This window comes from Oryx dammah, unplaced genomic scaffold (assembly GCF_014754425.2).
Source record: "Oryx dammah isolate SB20612 unplaced genomic scaffold, SCBI_Odam_1.1 HiC_scaffold_24, whole genome shotgun sequence".
Lineage (NCBI taxonomy): Eukaryota > Metazoa > Chordata > Mammalia > Artiodactyla > Bovidae > Oryx > Oryx dammah.
The window spans coordinates 2,606,099-2,623,295 of NW_024070208.1; the positions used below are offsets into that span (position 1 = coordinate 2,606,099).

Here is a 17,197-nt window from a genome sequence, read left to right on the forward strand (position 1 = left end):
TGTGACAGTATATATATTGAGAATTGCTTGTGATTCCCACTAAAATTTTTACCTTTGGCTATTTAAATGTTTCTTTGCATTTTTCTTTCTTGAAAGCTGACTAAAGGGAAATAAAATTGAAACTGCTTTATATAAAAGGAAAGTCATATTAGGAATAAACATAACTCAGAAGTCATTAATGATTTTGAAATATTTCTATTTAAATATAATGTTGGAGGAGATGAAAATTTAGTAAGTTTAGAGGGGTTTTTTTCCCTTCAGTTTTTTCTGTAGGTTAAATTTTCTTACAGCAAATCCATTCAGAGTTTTATATAGCAGAGCTCTAAGAAGCGGGCCATAGTAATAGTGCTTTATTGATCTGCTTACAACAAATTCTTCTCAGTTACATAGCACAAGAAAAGCTTTCTCTTGTTCTTGACCTGGTCACATCTACACTCCCTGATTAAGGAATTTGATTGTTGTTATTGCCAGTTTGATAGGGGAGGCGAGAAACATGCTCGGCTTTAGCTGTGGGTTACTGAATGGTTAGTCTCTTGGTACTTTCCTGGCTTTTCTTGCACAATTCCCCTGGCTTATGCCTCCTTTTAGTAGCAGTGCCTTGCGAACTTTTCTCCTTTCCCATATCCATCTTTTCACTCTTCTCTCCTTGTTTTCTTAGCCTGCTATGTTCAGTGAAGATCCCTAGCAAGTATTAAGATCGGATTCATAAGACATGTATTAAAGACTGCACATTTATAGAGTGCTTACTTACTCTTGTGTAAAACGCTTGTCCTCATCATCTCATTTTATGTATATGATTAATATTTACCTGGGATACATGGAATTCATATTTTTCATATGTAAGCCATTAAGCCTGCTTAAATATTTCAGTGGACCTCTATACTAAAGTTATGGCAGCAGAGTTAAGAGAGAACGGCTAGCTGGACTAAGGGAGCGCAGTTACTCAGAGAGGAGCAGGAATTTGAGCTGGATCTGGAAGGATGAGTGGATGTTCTCTGAGAGGAAAAAGATTCTAAAAAAGCATCAACAGTTTGTATAAAAGGTTATATCATGGCATGTGTGAGTATACCAAGTGATCAGTTATTGTTGAAGGGGCTTCACTGGTAGCTCAGATGGTAAAGAATCTGCCTGCAGTGCGGGAGATTTGGGGTCGATCCCTGGATCAGGAAGATCCCCTGAAGAGCGAAACAGCAACCCACTCCAGTATACTTGCCTGGAGAATTCCATGGACAGAGGAGCCTGGTGGACTACAGTCCATGGGGTTGCTAAGACTCAGACATGACTGAGCGACTCACACTTTCCCTTTTGGATGGAGGAGGAGTGGGGAAAATAGAAATGAAATAGTAAGTTGGTCTCGATGGTGAAGAGCTTAGGTGTCATGCCGTATGGTAAAGGTGTTATGAAGGCACGTTAGTTCTGTAGAACTAGTGATGTTATCATCTGTCTTTCAGGAAGATAATTCTAGCAGCAGTATGGAAGAAAGGCAAGCTGCACCTTCTAGTACTGTCACCATTAGCCATATATGACTTTTCAAATTTCAATCAATTACTATTTAAGTAAACTTAAAAATTTTTAATTCCTCAATCACACTTAGCATGTTTCAAGTGAGTCAGTGTCCATACATGCAGACAGCGTTAAGTATAGCACGTTTCCATCACTGTTCTGTTGGATAGCATTGGGTTAGGGGGTTATAGTGGGGAGAGACTCAGTGATTGGCTGACCTGTGTCACATAACCTAGGAGGGCACCAGGGGAAATGGAGCTGAGAAGACAGCTGGGGATGGAAGAGGAAGAAGGGAGGGGTCAAAGAGAATTCCCTGCTACTGACGTGTTTGAAGCTGTTGCTCAAAGGAGAAGTGAGTTCAGGCTGACTTTGGTGTTTCCTATCTCTAGTTTCTAGAGTAGGCAATGGCGACCCACTCCTGTATTCCTGGCTGGGAGAACCCATGGAGAGAGGAGCCTGGTGGGCTACAGTCCTTGGGGTTGCGAAAGTCACATACGACTCAGTGACTAAACCACAAACAACAGTCTCTGTTACCTCAGTGTCTTAAAAGGCATCTGCTTGAGGCTGCCTTCTTTATATATTTTACATATATTTGAGGGTCCACTATGAAATGGTCACTGTGCTCTGAGATGATGGAGGTCTGACTAAGGTAGTTGCAAAGGAGTAGAGGGGGTGGAGGGCATTGTCCACGTTTAAGGAACATCTAGGAATTGGGAGGGCATGGTGATTATGAGTTTGGAGGCTGAAGGGCAAGGAGGCAAGCAAGACTGCCAGTTCAAGCTTCCCCTGAGAAGAAAGGAAGAAAAATAGGGCCGAGGGTGAGATGGCAGAGAAGTTTAAGTCCACATGCGGAAACTACTGGAGTTTGCTTCAAACTGCTGAGCATCTGTTCTGGCTTCAGATTGTGTATCTCAGAACAATGACCAGCTCACAAGAAGCTGACCACGTGCCTTCCCTCATGCCTTCCTTCAAAGAGAGGTGGAGACAAGAGGCTAGGTCTGATTAATGAAGAGGAAGTGCCTCATGTAGTACTTGGTCCTTAGGAAATGCTGAATAAATAGCTGTTGAATGGATAGCAGTGCACGAAGCAGTGCACTCAGTGTTGTGTAAAGACAGTGTTATTATGTAGTTGAAAACAGATATCCTCTCATATTGATACACAGTTGCTGATGCATAATGATTTAAAACCCTTTGCAAATACAGTGCCTGCTGCTAATATTTCACTATAGTCAAGCTATAAACCTGTTAATCTGTCTCCAGATAATAGGGTTGACTATATTTTCAGTCAGCGTTACTGGATATTTTGATCTTCCCTGTTAGGAGCCTTCTGTTGTACAAGAAACAAAATAAATACTACAACTTCATATTTTTTATTAGCCTACATGTCAGGTTGAAAGCATATATTGAACAAGATGATATCTCATCATGTTTGTTATCAGAAGTAGCAGCTTGATCTTTGACAATTGTGATTGAATTTTCACACTGAGCATGAAGCATTTGCTTTGATGATAAGCCCCATACAAGGAATTCCATATTTATTTGACAGTAGAAAGACAGGGTAATATTTTAATCTGTTCAAACATGCTGGGTAATTATATGCCATTTAATATTCTATATCCAAAATCTTTACTTTTAAGTGTGCTTTATAAATTTAGCTTAAGTGTGTGGAAAGTTAAATTGTTAACTTTGCATTGTTTAGAGATAAATACCGGAATAGTGAATTCTATATGCATTGTAATTTGGTTTTAGGGACTATATTATCTTTGTTTATATCTGTGATTGAGATGACTATAATAAACTATATTATAATTTATATTATGATAAACTATATTATGATAAAACTATAACATCACTGACTCAATGGACGTGAGTTTGAGCCATCTCTAGGAGATGGTAATGGACAGGGAAGCCTGGAGTGTTGCAGTTCATGGGTCACAAAGAGTTGGACACAAGTGAGCAACTGAACTGAACTATAATAAATGAGTTCAGAAAGAAAAGATTTTACTTTCTTTTACCCAAAGATTTGATAAGGTCTGTGATAAATATAAAAGTAAAATTTGAGACATAAAGTAACCATAGACTAGAATGTATTAAGATGTCAGCATAAATTAAAGTAGATGGCAGGCTTGAGGCTTTCTAATGGAAAAAGTGAAGTGCAGAACACAGTCATGAGGCTTTGTGAACTAAATATTTTGATTTCTCTTATTAGCCAAGGCTGCACTTCATGCGAAATTTTGCCTGCATGTCATTATAAATGGAAGATAGGATGTCGAGCAGTGTTCTTTTAAATAGCAAATAAAAAAAAAATCAATGTCATGAAGATCTTTCTTTTAGAACCATCTTCCTCCCCATCAGCCACCCCCTTCTCTTGCAGATATGTCCTCAGAGTCTGTTAGGGGGTAACATGCTAAGAGAACCCTCATAGTAAGATGCTGCTGCTGCTATTTAGTTACAAAGTCATGTTCAACTCTTTGAGACCCCATGGACTGTAGCCTGCCATGCTCCTCTGTCCATGGAATTTCCGAAGCAAGAGTACTGCAGGTCCCAAATAAAATATAATAATCTCAAACTGCTTATCTAAAGTTTAGTAATATCTTTGGAGGATTTTACAAATGATAAGCACTCTCTCCATTCTTCTGTATAGTCTGTTGTTTATCCTTTTAAAAAGCCAAGCCATCAGAAAGCAAAGCACTTACACCATTTTCCTTAAACTAGGGATAGCATTACTATAACTGAAAAGTACAGTTATATTATTTGATAATAAGTAGTTTGAGATTACATTCTTTTATCTGGACCTGCTCTTGAATAAATGCAAATTTGTATCCTTAGAAATTCAATCAGCAATCAGGTAGGTGCTTGTCTGACCAAAATGCCCACCAGGAAAAATGTATATGGTTAGTAATTTTAGAGAACCTGTGTGGAGCCAGGTAAGTCAATATTCTAGAAAAAGGGGGTTGACTCAACCATCAAACTCTATACCATATTTAATATATGAGATGATTTTAACTTGCTTTTGAAAAGATATTGTCAATTCAGAAACAATGATTATAACATGTTTGTATATATTACTGATGTCTGCTAAAATGTGTGATTTCTAAATAACGAATCATGCCAATCAGTACAGTTGAATGATGGAGCTATTGTTCTTGGTAGCTAAACTGACTACCTGTACTGGGATAGTAAATATAAGTTTTGGAAGAGTTTACCAATTATAATAAGTTATATCAGTTTATGCAGTGTTAGTTGGAGGGGAGGGATTGCAGAAAAACGTCACTGTTGATTTGTCTATAAATTTATCCATATTATCACTTATAGGAAATTTCCTTATTGTCAGTGGCAGTAGAATGTTCAATTAATTCATTTCAAAGGTGAAGCTATCAAAGCATATGTAGTAATGGGACTGTTGGTATTGGGAGTTAGATATTAAATGCAATGGTGGCAGGCCAGTTTGAATTTTGTCTGTTATCTTTTCAAGTGCATGAAATTATTATTTGGTCTGTATGTTTCTTTTATAAACATAGGCTAACCAAAAGCCGGATAAGTTCACCAAAGCTGTGATGGGGAGAATTTTTAAAGAAATGTGTTTAGTCTCCTCATCCTTTGGCACCTTTGCCAGCTGTCCTGCGTGATCTCTTGAAGCTGTGTGCAGCTATCCTTCAGGGCTTCAGTTCTCACCCCACAGCGCCCTTCACGTGTAGCAATGTTTCAGCCTTGCGTTGGATTGGGTACTTGAGCAGGTGTGGATGCGAATCCTGATGAGTAGCATCTTCAAAAAGATCCCACAGGTGATCTTTAGTGTTCAGACTGAACTGAGAATCATTTTATCTGTCTTCTGCCCGACTTACTTGCCCCAGAATGAACAATCCCTTCTAGGTGGCCTGGAACCAACCAACAAACATGCAAAAGCTAAACCTAACCAATATGAGAGCAAAACAAAAATGTAACAACTCTACTTCCTCACTTAAGGATGAGTGGTGAAAATATTCCCCCAAACTGCTGCTTTTCTTTGTTGCCATGCTGAACACTGTTATGAACGTGAAGAAAACGAGTGAAAGGAGTATGAAGCTCAGTGACACGGTGGAAATGAAATAAGTTGATGGTCAGTGTCCTGAGTTATTTTTCAGGACTTGATCTTAGAAAGCAGAGTTTCAATTATTATGAAGAGCAGGAAGCAAATCCCTCTACCTGTCACATGTGGTTTATATTCTGCCAGCTTGTCACAGTCGCACAGGTTACCACTTGCGATCTTTTTTTGTGAAATCTTGATTCTTGTATATATCACCTTTTCCTTTACTATCTGAAGTTATGTTTAAGAAAGATCTTTGTCAAACAAATCCATTGTTCCAACGGCATTTGGTTTTTCAGAAGGATTTTAGAAGAATTTTTATTTGCTATCAGATTGGAAAGCCACCCCAGTAAGTTTTGGCACCCGTTGAAAATAAAGCAGTTTCTGGCCAAAGACTTGAAGATAACAAATGCCACACATCCAGCCAATTAAGTCTGTGAAAAATCTGACTTCCAGAGCAGTGTGAAATTCCTTAGACGGCTTAACTCTATCGGACTCACTCATTAACATATTTAATCTATAGCATTTTCCAAGAAATAATTAGCCTTACTAAATAATGTTTCTGATAAATTATTCATATTACCTTTGTTTTCTCAGTTGCCTTTAAAATTAGAATTATCCCTTTATTAGAATTATAAAACCCAGGTGGTTTTGTTCATGAAGAGTCAATGTGCTGCTCCTGTGCTGTCCTCTCACCACTCTCAAAACCAGAATTCCTGTTCTGTCAAACTCCCTGTCCCTGAAGCTGACAGCCTCAGATTCCTCCACTGTGCTTAGAGATTAAAAAAAAATAAAAGAAAGAAAAGATCTTAACGACCCAGATAATCACCATGGTGTGATCACACAAGCTAGAGCCAGACATTCTGGAATGCGAAGTCAAGTGGGCCTTAGGAAGCATCACTATGAACAAAGCTAGTGGAGGATGGAATTCCAGTTGAGCTACTTCAGATCCTAAAAGATGATGCTGTGAAAGTACTGCACTCAATATGCCCAGCAAATTTGGAAAACTCATCAGTGGCCACAGGACTGGAAAATGGCAGTTTTCATTCATATGCCAAGGAAAGGCAATGCCAAAGAATGCTCAGACTACCGCACAATTGCACTCATCTCACACGCTAGTAAAATAATGCTCAAAATACTCCAAGCCAGGTTTCAACAGCACGTGAACCGTGAACTTCCAGATGTTCAACCTGGATTTAGAAAAGGCAGAGAAACCAGAGATCAAATTTCCAACATCTGTTGGATCATTGAAAAAGTTCCAAAAAAACATCTGCTTCTGTTTTATTGACTATGCCAAAGCCTTCGACTGTATGGATCACAGTAAACTGTGGAAAATTCTTCAAGAGGTGGGAATACCAGACCACCTGACCTGCCACTTGAGAAATCTGTATGCAAGTCAGGAAGCAATAGTTAGAACTGGACATAGAACAACAGACTGGTTCCAAATAGGAAAAGGAGTACGTCAAGGCTGTATATTGTCACCCTGCTTATTTAACCTCTATGCAGAATACATCATGAGAAACACTGGAGGAAGCATAACTGGAATCAAGATTGCAGGGAGAAATATCAATAACCTCAGATATGCAGATGACACTAATGACAGAAAGTGAAGAAGAACTAAAGAGCCTCTTGATGAGGGTAAAAGAGAAGAGTGAAAAAGCTGGCATTCAGAAAACTTAAGATCATGGCATCCAGTCCCATCACTTCATGGCAAAAAGATACAGAAAAAGTGGAAACAGTGACAGGCTTTATTTCCAAAAAATGAAAATTAAATAAATCTGAAAGAAAGTATTCTCTAACCCAAGAGAAGACATGGATAAATGTATAATATTAATAAAAGAACTTAATCTGAAAAGCCTACATACTCTTATCCCCAACTCTGACATTCTGGAAAAGACAAAATTATGGAGATAGTAAAAAGGTCAGCAGTTTGTAGGGGCTTTGTGGGAGGGGAAAGAAGGAAGGGATGAATAGGTGGGGACAGGAAATTTTTTACGGTGATGAAGCTATTCCCTGTGACTCTGTAATGGTAGATATGTGACATTATGCATTTGGCAAAACCCATACAACTTTAACAGACAGAGTGAACTCCAAACTAAAGTTTCGTTCTTTCTTAATAATAATGTATCGATAATATCAATATTGGTACTTACAGTTTAACAAATGTATCACACTATTGGAAAATGTTATTGATAAAGGAATTTGTGTGTGTGGAGGAGAGAGTATATGGAAAATCTGTATGTTTTGCTCAATTTGTCTTAAAGCTGAAACTGCTATAAAATATAAAGTCTGTTAATTAAATTAATCATGATAAAACCCATTTAAAATTAATGTATTTGATCCATTTATGTTAACTAAAGTACACAGATCTGTTTAGAATCACTTGTGGAATAAGGGGATAGTGTAAATAGAAGATCGAACAATATAATAGTCCAACAAGATAAAATTTTACTAAAATGCAAAAATGGTTTTCATGCTCACTAAAATCCAATAGAAGTATGTTTAAAACAGAATTAAGAGATAGTGTGTCTGTGAGAGTATGGCAAAAATTTAGTTGAATTATAGAAGTTGACATTATTGAAAGCATTCTCTTCCTTATTTAATGTTTTAATTCTTGCCATTTAAAAATGAAAACCAACCATTGCTTTAAGTTATTTTTATATGTGAATGCCCATAAATTTATCTAATAACTATTTAACCTAATATAGTTTATCCTTACCTATCTTTACAATAATTATGAAAGTTTTATTACATGTGTTAATGGTTGTGGCAGTGGCATAGATGATGCAAAGCATCTTGTTTATGTTAAGATTTTAAATTTCCATTTATTTTGGAGAGATACACAGTATTTTTGAAAAGCATAATGAACACAGTGATTGTTTTTGAAATATGTATTTAAACATATTAGGGAATAGTTCATTCTATAATTGTAATTGGTTTCCCTAGTAATTTTGGACCTAGACATTGACTTTTTGAACTTCATATCTGAGCAATTATGATATACTCATTTCTTTGCAAAAAAGCAAAATGGCTGTCTGGGGAGGCCTTACAAATAGCTGTGAAAAGAAGAGAAGTGAAAAGCAAAGGAGAAAAGGAAAGATACAAGCATCTGAATACAGAGTTCCAAAGAATAGCAAGAAGAGATAAGACTTTCTCAGCAATCAGTGCAAACAAATAGAGGGAAACAATGGAATGGGAAAGACTAGAGATGTCTTCAAGAAAATTAGAGATACCAAGGGAATATTTCATTGAAAGATGGGCTCGATAAAGGACAGAAATGGTATGGACCTAACAGAAGCAGAAGATCTTAAGAAGAGGTGGCAAGAATACACAGAAGAACTGTACAAAAAAGATCTTCACGACCCAGATAATCATAATGATGTGATCACTAATCTAGAGCCAGACATCCTGGAATGTGAAGTCAAGTGGGCCTTAGAAAGCATCACTGTGAACAAAGCTAGTGGAGGTGATGGAATTCCATTAGAGCTACTTCAAATCCTGAAAGATGATGCTGTGAAAGTGCTGCACTCAATATGCCAGCAAGTTTGAAAATCTCAGCAGTGGCTACAGGACTGGAAAAGGTCAGTTTTCATTCCAATCCCAAAGAAAGGCAATGCCAAAGAATGCTCAAACTACCGCACAATTGAACTCATCTCACATGCTAGTAAAGTAATGCTCAAAATTCTCCACGCCAGGCTTCAGCAATATGTGAACCGTGAACTCCCTGATGTTCCAGCTGGTTTTAGCAAAGGCAGAGGAACCAGAGATCAAATTGCCAACATCCGCTGGATCATGGAAAAAGCAAGAGAGTTTCTGCTTTATTGACTATGCCAAAGCCTTTGACTGTGTGGATCACAATAAACTATGGAAAATTCTGAAAGAGATGGGAATACCAGACCACCTGACCTGCCTCTTGAGAAATCTGTATGCAGGTCAGGAAGCAACAGTTAGAACTGGACATGGAACAACAGACTGGTTCCAAATAGGAAAAGGAGGACGTCAAAGCTGTATATTGTCACCCTGCTTATTAAACTTATATGCAGAATACATCATGAGAAACACTGGGCTGGAAGAAGCACAAGCTGGAATCAAGATTGCTGGAAGAAATATCAATAACCTCAGATATGCAGATGACACCACCCTTATGGCAGAAAGTGAAGAGGAACTCAAAAGCCTCCTGATGAAAGTGAAAGAGGAGAGTGAAAAAGTTGACTTAAAGCTCAACATTTAGAAAACGAAGATCATGGCATCCAGTCCCATCACTTCATGGGAAATAGATGGGGAAACACTGGTAACAGTGTCAGACTTTATTTTAGGGGGCTCCAAAATCACTACAGATGGTGACTGCAGCCATGAAATTAAAAGATGCTTACTCCTTGGAAGAAAAGTTATGACCAACCTAGATAGCATATTCAAAAGCAGAGACATTACTTTGCCAACAAAGGTCCGTCTAGTCAAGGCTATGGTTTTTCCACTGGTCATGTATGGATGTGAGAGTTGGACTGTGAAGAAGGCTGAGAGCCGAAGAATTGATGCTTTTGAACTGTGGTTTTGGAGAAGACTCTTGAGAGTCCCTTGGACTGCAAGGAGATCCAACCAGTCCATTCTGAAGGAGATCAGCCCTGGGATTTCTTTGGAAGGAATGATGCTAAAGCTGAGACTCCAGTACTTTGGCCACCTCATGAGAAGAGTTGACTCATTGGAAAAGACTCTGATTCTCGGAGGGATTGGGGGCAGGAGGAGGAGGGGACGACAGTTGATGCGATGGCTGGATGGCATCACTAGTCTGAGTGAACTCTGGGAGTTGGTGATGGACAGGGAGGCCTGCCGTGCTGCGACTCATGGGGTCGCAAAGAGTCAGACACGACTGAGCAACTGAACTGAACTGATATATTCTTTGGCAGTTCATATTCAGACATCCATTTACATGTGGATACATGTAACTTACATATAAAGGTGTTTCAAAGATACACTAAGGAATTTATTCTGCAGGTGATTTAATAAGGAATATGATGTTAGTAAATATACTTGGCTAGATCTCTCAAAGATGAAACTATAGTTTCATTCAAACATGTTTGTATCATCTTTTGTCAGCACTGATCCTATTAGCAATATGGAAAGACTTCAGGCTTTCCTGGCAGCTCAGGTGGTGAAGAATCTGCCTGCAATGCAGGCTGCACTGGTTGAAACCCTGAGTTGGAAAGGTCTCATGGAGAAGGGAACCGCTACCCACTCCAGTAATCTTGCCTGGTGAGGTCCAGGGACAGAGGAGCCTGGTAGGGTAAAACCCATATGGTCTAAAAAAGTTAGACATGTCGGAGTGACTAACAGTTTCACTTTTTTCATTTTTGCATTTGAGGTAAAATTCAGGTAGCATTTTATTAATTTTATAGATAGATCTGTAGAAAGAAGGCCATGTTTTCAGAAATAGAAGAGATTACAAGGTAGAGGTATAGAGGCTTTCCAGGCTAGAATTAACATGTTATAAAGTTTCAGTATTTTAAGTTGCGTTCATTAGCGTTCTTTTATTGTCTTTTATTTTTAACCACTGTGTTTTTGAGAATCTTGATTCTTTTTGATGCATTGTTTGTGTGTGTGTGTGTGCTTAGTTGCTGATTTGTGTCCAACTCTTCGCAATCCTGTGGACTGTAATCTAGATTAAATATTTTGTAGAGGAGCTGTATTTTATAGTGGCTAAAAGCTTTGGATTCGCATAGCAGTGGGTTCAAATAAATCTTGGCTCTATCGCATATTAGCTGTGTGTTCTGGGATGTGCTGTGTGATCTTTCCCATCTCTCTTGCTCTCTTAATTATGAGTTTTAACACCTGCTGCTTCCTCATAGGGATGTTGTGTGTTGTAAGCACTTAACTGGTGTTACAGTATTTGGCTAGTCCTGTCTCCTAGTAAGTGCCACACAAACAAGAGTGGCTGCTGTTGTCCTTGGCGTTCATATTATTCACAAGGTAGGGTCTTCTAGAATGTTTGCGGAGTCATTACAGACCCTCATAATTTTTTCATTTTCCTGGTGTTCAGCATTGTCTACATCTAAAGAGTAAGTGCCATCTTGATAATGTAATTAGAGTACAGGAACATATATAATGAGAAACAGTTCCGAATCTGACACTATTCTTAAGATAAAAGTTTCATTATTTGGAGTATAAGGTGTTGTAGTTCTTTGTATTCTGAAAATTACCAAGAAGATGCTTAGTTTTAATTTTGGGTATTTTCTTCCTTGTGACTAAAACAATGAAATGTTCTTTAAATGTCATCCAAATATGTGCTAATACCTTAAAAATATTCCAAAACCTTGCATTGTAGCTACAAAGGCGTTCTATCGCAACTGACAACCAGGCCATGATTTATTACAGGATCTCCTTTTAACGTTATTTTGTTTGGAATGAACAGAGCGGTTGAAGAAACTCCATCCATCTTTTTGTTTATTTGACATCTACAGCACATTAAATGTACCTTTAGGAAGCAATATATAAACAAGAAATTCTCCTTAACAGTAATGATTACTCATCAGTAAGATAATTTCTTGACAGTGATACCAAAGGAATCCTGTGAAGCAATGTTAGTGACAATTTAAATAAAGCATATTTCTTAAACTTAAGAATAACATTTTAAAGCAGATATTTTAGCTTCATTTTCTTTCCAAGAGAAAGACTATGTTCAGGTTGTATTTTTCTCTTTAACAAAATTAGCATCATCTCTCAAGCTTTCCTTGTTCTAGCTCAATTGCTGATTATGTATGATGGATAATTAGTAGAAATAGACTGTGCCCTTTTTGTTTTTAATGTTTATCAAAAGGTAAAAAAAAATTGATCATGTAAGTGAAGACTGTGATAAATGTATTTTGTTGTGCTTTCATACATTTTCACGTGCTCTCTGGAAGGATATTTTTGTTTTTAGATTTCTTTTTTTTTTTTTTTCTTTAAGTGATTTGGGGGAAGGAAGGAAGGGAATAGAGTAATTGAGGCAGTAAGAATACCTTCTCAGCATTGTGCAGCTTTTCCTGAGAATGTTAGGAACTGAATGAAGAATCTCTGTCCTGAAATTTAGAGCAACTAGTAGTTTATTAAGTTCATGCATTATTTACAAATTGTCACTCTCTGTGTTTCTTAACTTCTTACCTTTCATTAGATATATTTTTAAATCTATTTTGGAATTTGAGCTTTTTTTTGAAAGTCTCTTAATTGTTAAATATAGATTTTGGAGGAATGGGAGACTTATTTATTATTCAGTGAGTATATTTTCATGATTCATGGTGACCTGTGTGTGAGTGGCTAACCTGCTGATGTCACCAATACAACCAGGATAGAACACTCCTCCCTCAGTTAGTGTATTGCCTTTATGATTTTGTCTCTAAAGATTTGAATCTCTGTTTGGGCTACATCCTTAACATTTATTAGATTTGTAGATGCCATAACCTATAGTATGTACCAGAATTCTAATTCTGAAATCTTATCACTCTGTGGAAAGATCAAAATGATCCAGTTGCTTATTGTTGGATCATAGACATTTCTTGACATATTTCAATCCTCAAAATAGCTGGCCATTTAGTTATATCACAAACAGAGCTAGAAAGCTCTTTGCAGGTGCTTGTTTTAATCAGCATTCCACACAGACCATGTGTCTGGATTCACATGAATGGAGCATGAGGAAGGCAGTGCACTGGTGATAGTCAAGAGCTGGAAGTTCATAGAAAGTAGTATTCTCCTGCCATTGCTTTAAAGAGGGACGTAGGGAAATAGAAGAATTCAGTATTGTTGTTGTTATTCAGTTGCTAAGTTGTATTCGACTCTTTGTGACCCCATCACATGCCAGGCTTCTCTGTCCATCACTATCTCCCTGAGTATGCTCAAACTCTTGTCCATCAAGTTGGTGATGCCATCCAACCACCTCATCCTCTGTTGTCCCCTTCTCCTCCTGCCTTCAATCTTTCCCAGCATCATGGTCTTTTCCAACGAGTTAGTTCTTCACGCCAGGTGGCCAAAGTATTGGAGCTTCAGCTCCAGCATCAGTCCTTCCGATGAATATTCAGGACGGATTTCCTATAGGACTGACTATTTTAATCTCCTTGCTGTCCAAGGGATCTCAAGAGTCTTCTCCAACACACAGTTCAAAAGCATCAGTTTTTTGGCACTCAGCTTTGTTTATGGTCCAACTCACATCTGTACATGACTACTGGAAAACCATAGCTTTGACTATACGGACCTTTGTTGGCAAAGGTATTAAAAATGTCTTTGCTTTTTAATACTCTGTCTAGGATTGTCATAGCTATTCTTCCCAAGGAGCAGGCGTCTTTTAATTTCATGGCCGCAATCACTGTCCGCATTTATTTTCGAACCCAAGAAAATGAAATCTGACACCGTTTCCACATTTTCCCCATCTGTTTGCCATGAAGTAAGAGAACCAGATGCCATAATCTTATTTTTTTGAATATTGAGTTTTAAGCAAGCATTTTCACCTTCATTCTCCTGTCAAACATGATTCCAACATGTGATTCATCCAGCCCAGCCATTCACATGATGTACTCTCTCTAGAAGTTAAACAAGCAGGGTGACATACAGCCTTGACTTACTCCTTTTCCAATTTTAAACCAGTCCATTGTTCCATGTCTGGTTCTAACAGTTGCTTCTTGTCCTGCATACAGGATCCTCAGGAGGCAGGTAAGGTGGTCTAGTATTCCCATTTCTTAAGTGTATTCTACAGTTGTGATCCACGCAGTCAAAGGCTTTAGCATAGTCGATGAAGCAGTAGTAGATTTTTTTGTATTTCCTTCCTTTTTCGATGATCCAGCATATGTTGGTACTCTGATCTCTGATTCCTCTGCCTTTTTTAAATCCAGCTTGTACAATGGGAAGTTGTCCATTCACGTCCTCTGAAGCCTAGCGTGAAGTATTTTGAACATAATCTTGCTGGCATGTGAAATGAGTGCAATTGTATGGTAGTTTGAGCATTCTTTGGCATTGCCTTTCTTTGGGATTGGAATGAAAACTGACCTTTTCTTGTCCTGTGGCCACTGCTGAGTTTTCAAAATTTGCTGGCATAACAAGTGCATCACTTTCACAGCATCATCTTTTAGGGTTTGAAATAGCTCAACTGGAACCCCATCACCTCCACTAGCTTTTGTTTGTAATAACTTTTCCTAAGGCCCACTTGAGTTCACACTCCAGGATGTCTGGTCCAGGTGAGTGACCACATCACTGTGGTTAACTGGCTCATTAAGAGCTGTTTTGTACAGTTCTTCTCTGTTTTCTTGCCACCTTTTCTTAATCTCTCCTGCTTCTGTTAGGTCCTTGCCATTTTTGTCCTTTATTGTGCCTGTCTTTGTATAAAATGTTCCCTTAGTATCTCCAATTTCCTTAAAGAGATCTCTAGTCTTTCCCAGTCTTTTGTTTCTGTCTATTTGTTTGCACTCTTCACTTAAGAAGGTTGTCTTATCTGTCCTTGCTATTCTCTGGAAATCTGCATTCAGATGGTCATATCTTTTTCTTTCTTTCTTTGGTTTTCACTTCTCCACTTTTCTCAGTCATTTGTAAGGCCTCTTTGCCTTCTTCTATTTCTTTTTCTTGGGGATGGTTTTGGTCATCACCACCTGTACAATGCCAGAAACCTCTATCCATAGTTCTTCAGGCACTCTCTAATAGATCTAGTCCCTTCCACTGTGGAAGTGACACACTGTCACTTCCACTGTGTAGTCATAAGGGATTTGATTTAGGTCATACCTGAATGGTTCAGTGGTTTTCCCCAGTGTCTTCAATTTAAGTCTGAATTTGGCAATAAGGAGTTCATGATCTGAGCCACAGTCAGCTCCCAGTCTTGTTTCTGCTGACTGTACAGAGGTTCTCCATCTTCGACTGCAAAGAATATAATCAGTCTGATTTCAGTGTTGACCATCTGGTGATGTTCATGTGTAGAGTCTTCTCTTGTGTTGTTAGAAGAGAGTGTTTGCTATGACCAGTGCATTCTCTTGGCAAAACTCTGTTAGCTTTTGCCCTGCTTCATTCTGTACTCCAAGGCCAAACTTGCCTGTTACTCCAGGTGTTTCTTGACTTCCTATGTTTGCATTCCCATCCCCTATGAGGATAAAGACACTTTTTTTTTCGGTGTTAATTCTAGGGGGTCTTTAGGTCATCATAGAATCATTCAGCTTTAGCTTCTTCAGTTTTAGAGGTTGGGAAGAAACTTGATTTACTGTGATAGTTAATGGTTTGTCTTGGAAACAAACTGAGATCATCCAGTCATTTTTGAGATTGCACCCAAGTACTGTATTTTGGACTTGTTTTTTTGGCTGTGAGGGCTGCTCCATTTCTTCTAAGGGATTATTGCCCACAGTTGTTGATGTAATGATCATCTGATTTAAATTCTCCCATTCCTGTCCATTTTAGTTCACTGATTCCTAAAATATCAGTGTTCACTCTTGCCATCTGTTTTACAACATCCAATTTACCTTGTTTCATGGACCTAACTTTCCAAGGTCCTGTGCACTATTGTTCTTACAGCATCAGACTTTAGTTTTACCACCAGATACAACCCCAGTAGGGTGTCGTTTCCACTTTGGCTCAGTCTCTTCATTCTTTCTGTAGGTATTTATCCACTCTAACCCAATAAATAATACTGGGCACCTGTCGACCTTGGGAGTTCATCTTTCAGTGTCCTATCTTTTTGCCTTTTCATACTGTTCATGGGGTTCTCCATTTTCCATTCCCTTCTCCAGTGGACCACGTTTTATCAGAACTCTCCATCAGAACTCTCCACTTCTCCAGTGAACCAAAAACAGAAATGATATTTTTTATACTGACTCTTTGTTGTACTGGGGAAAACTGTTGTATTTGTGAGAGTTTGATACTTTACTCTAGCCTTATCCATTAATATTATGTATGAAATTGTAGAGGTGAAAGGTAACTTTTATAAATTATATTAACGTTCTCAGTTTATAAGAAAGTTGAGACTGAAAGATTCTGCCTCAAACATGCAAAAATAACTTCTGAACTGAGATTGCAAATAGGTTTCTTTGTATTTTTAAAGACATATTTTGCAATATCTATTAACTCTTACATCCACTATAATGTATATTTAATATTTTTGAAGTGGAAGATAAATTTAGAATTTCCTTTTCCTGTCCAGTTCGATATTCTCATTTTGAGGTCTAATATCTTGTGTGCATCTGAGGTCTAATATCTTGCCCAAGGTGATGTATCTAGTTAAAGGCCAGTTTTAGTGTTATCTTTTAGCAGGTCATTCACACATGTTAGTGGCCATCAGTCTGGTTAGTGATCAGAGTCAGTTTTTTGAGGAACAATATTTCAAAACAGGTGGATGTTGTCTTTTATATGCCTTTTAAAAGCCGTCATGTAGTAGACTCTGTTCGTATGAGTTAGTTTTTAAAATGCCAGGAACCATTCTTTTGGTTTGCATGTTGAAGAGGCCTGTGTAGCATTTGAACCTATTGTGGGAGTGATCATGTGAAAGCCATATGAAAATCACATCTGTGTTTGAGCAGCTCTGTATTTCCAGGGCACGATAGGTTTTGCATCAGTACATTGTGTGTGTTCGTGTTTGTGATGTCCCAGAATATCTCTTTCTGCCACAATTGGATAGTAACTTTCATTTGATATTTT

The 17,197-nt window shown here is 38.1% G+C and overlaps 1 protein-coding gene across 1 annotated transcript in view; it reads left to right on the forward strand.

Annotated features, from left to right (window-relative positions):
- The window catches only part of DIAPH3 (diaphanous related formin 3), a 566,408-nt gene that overhangs the window by 312,626 nt on the left and 236,585 nt on the right, over positions 1-17,197 (forward strand). The window lies entirely within an intron of this gene.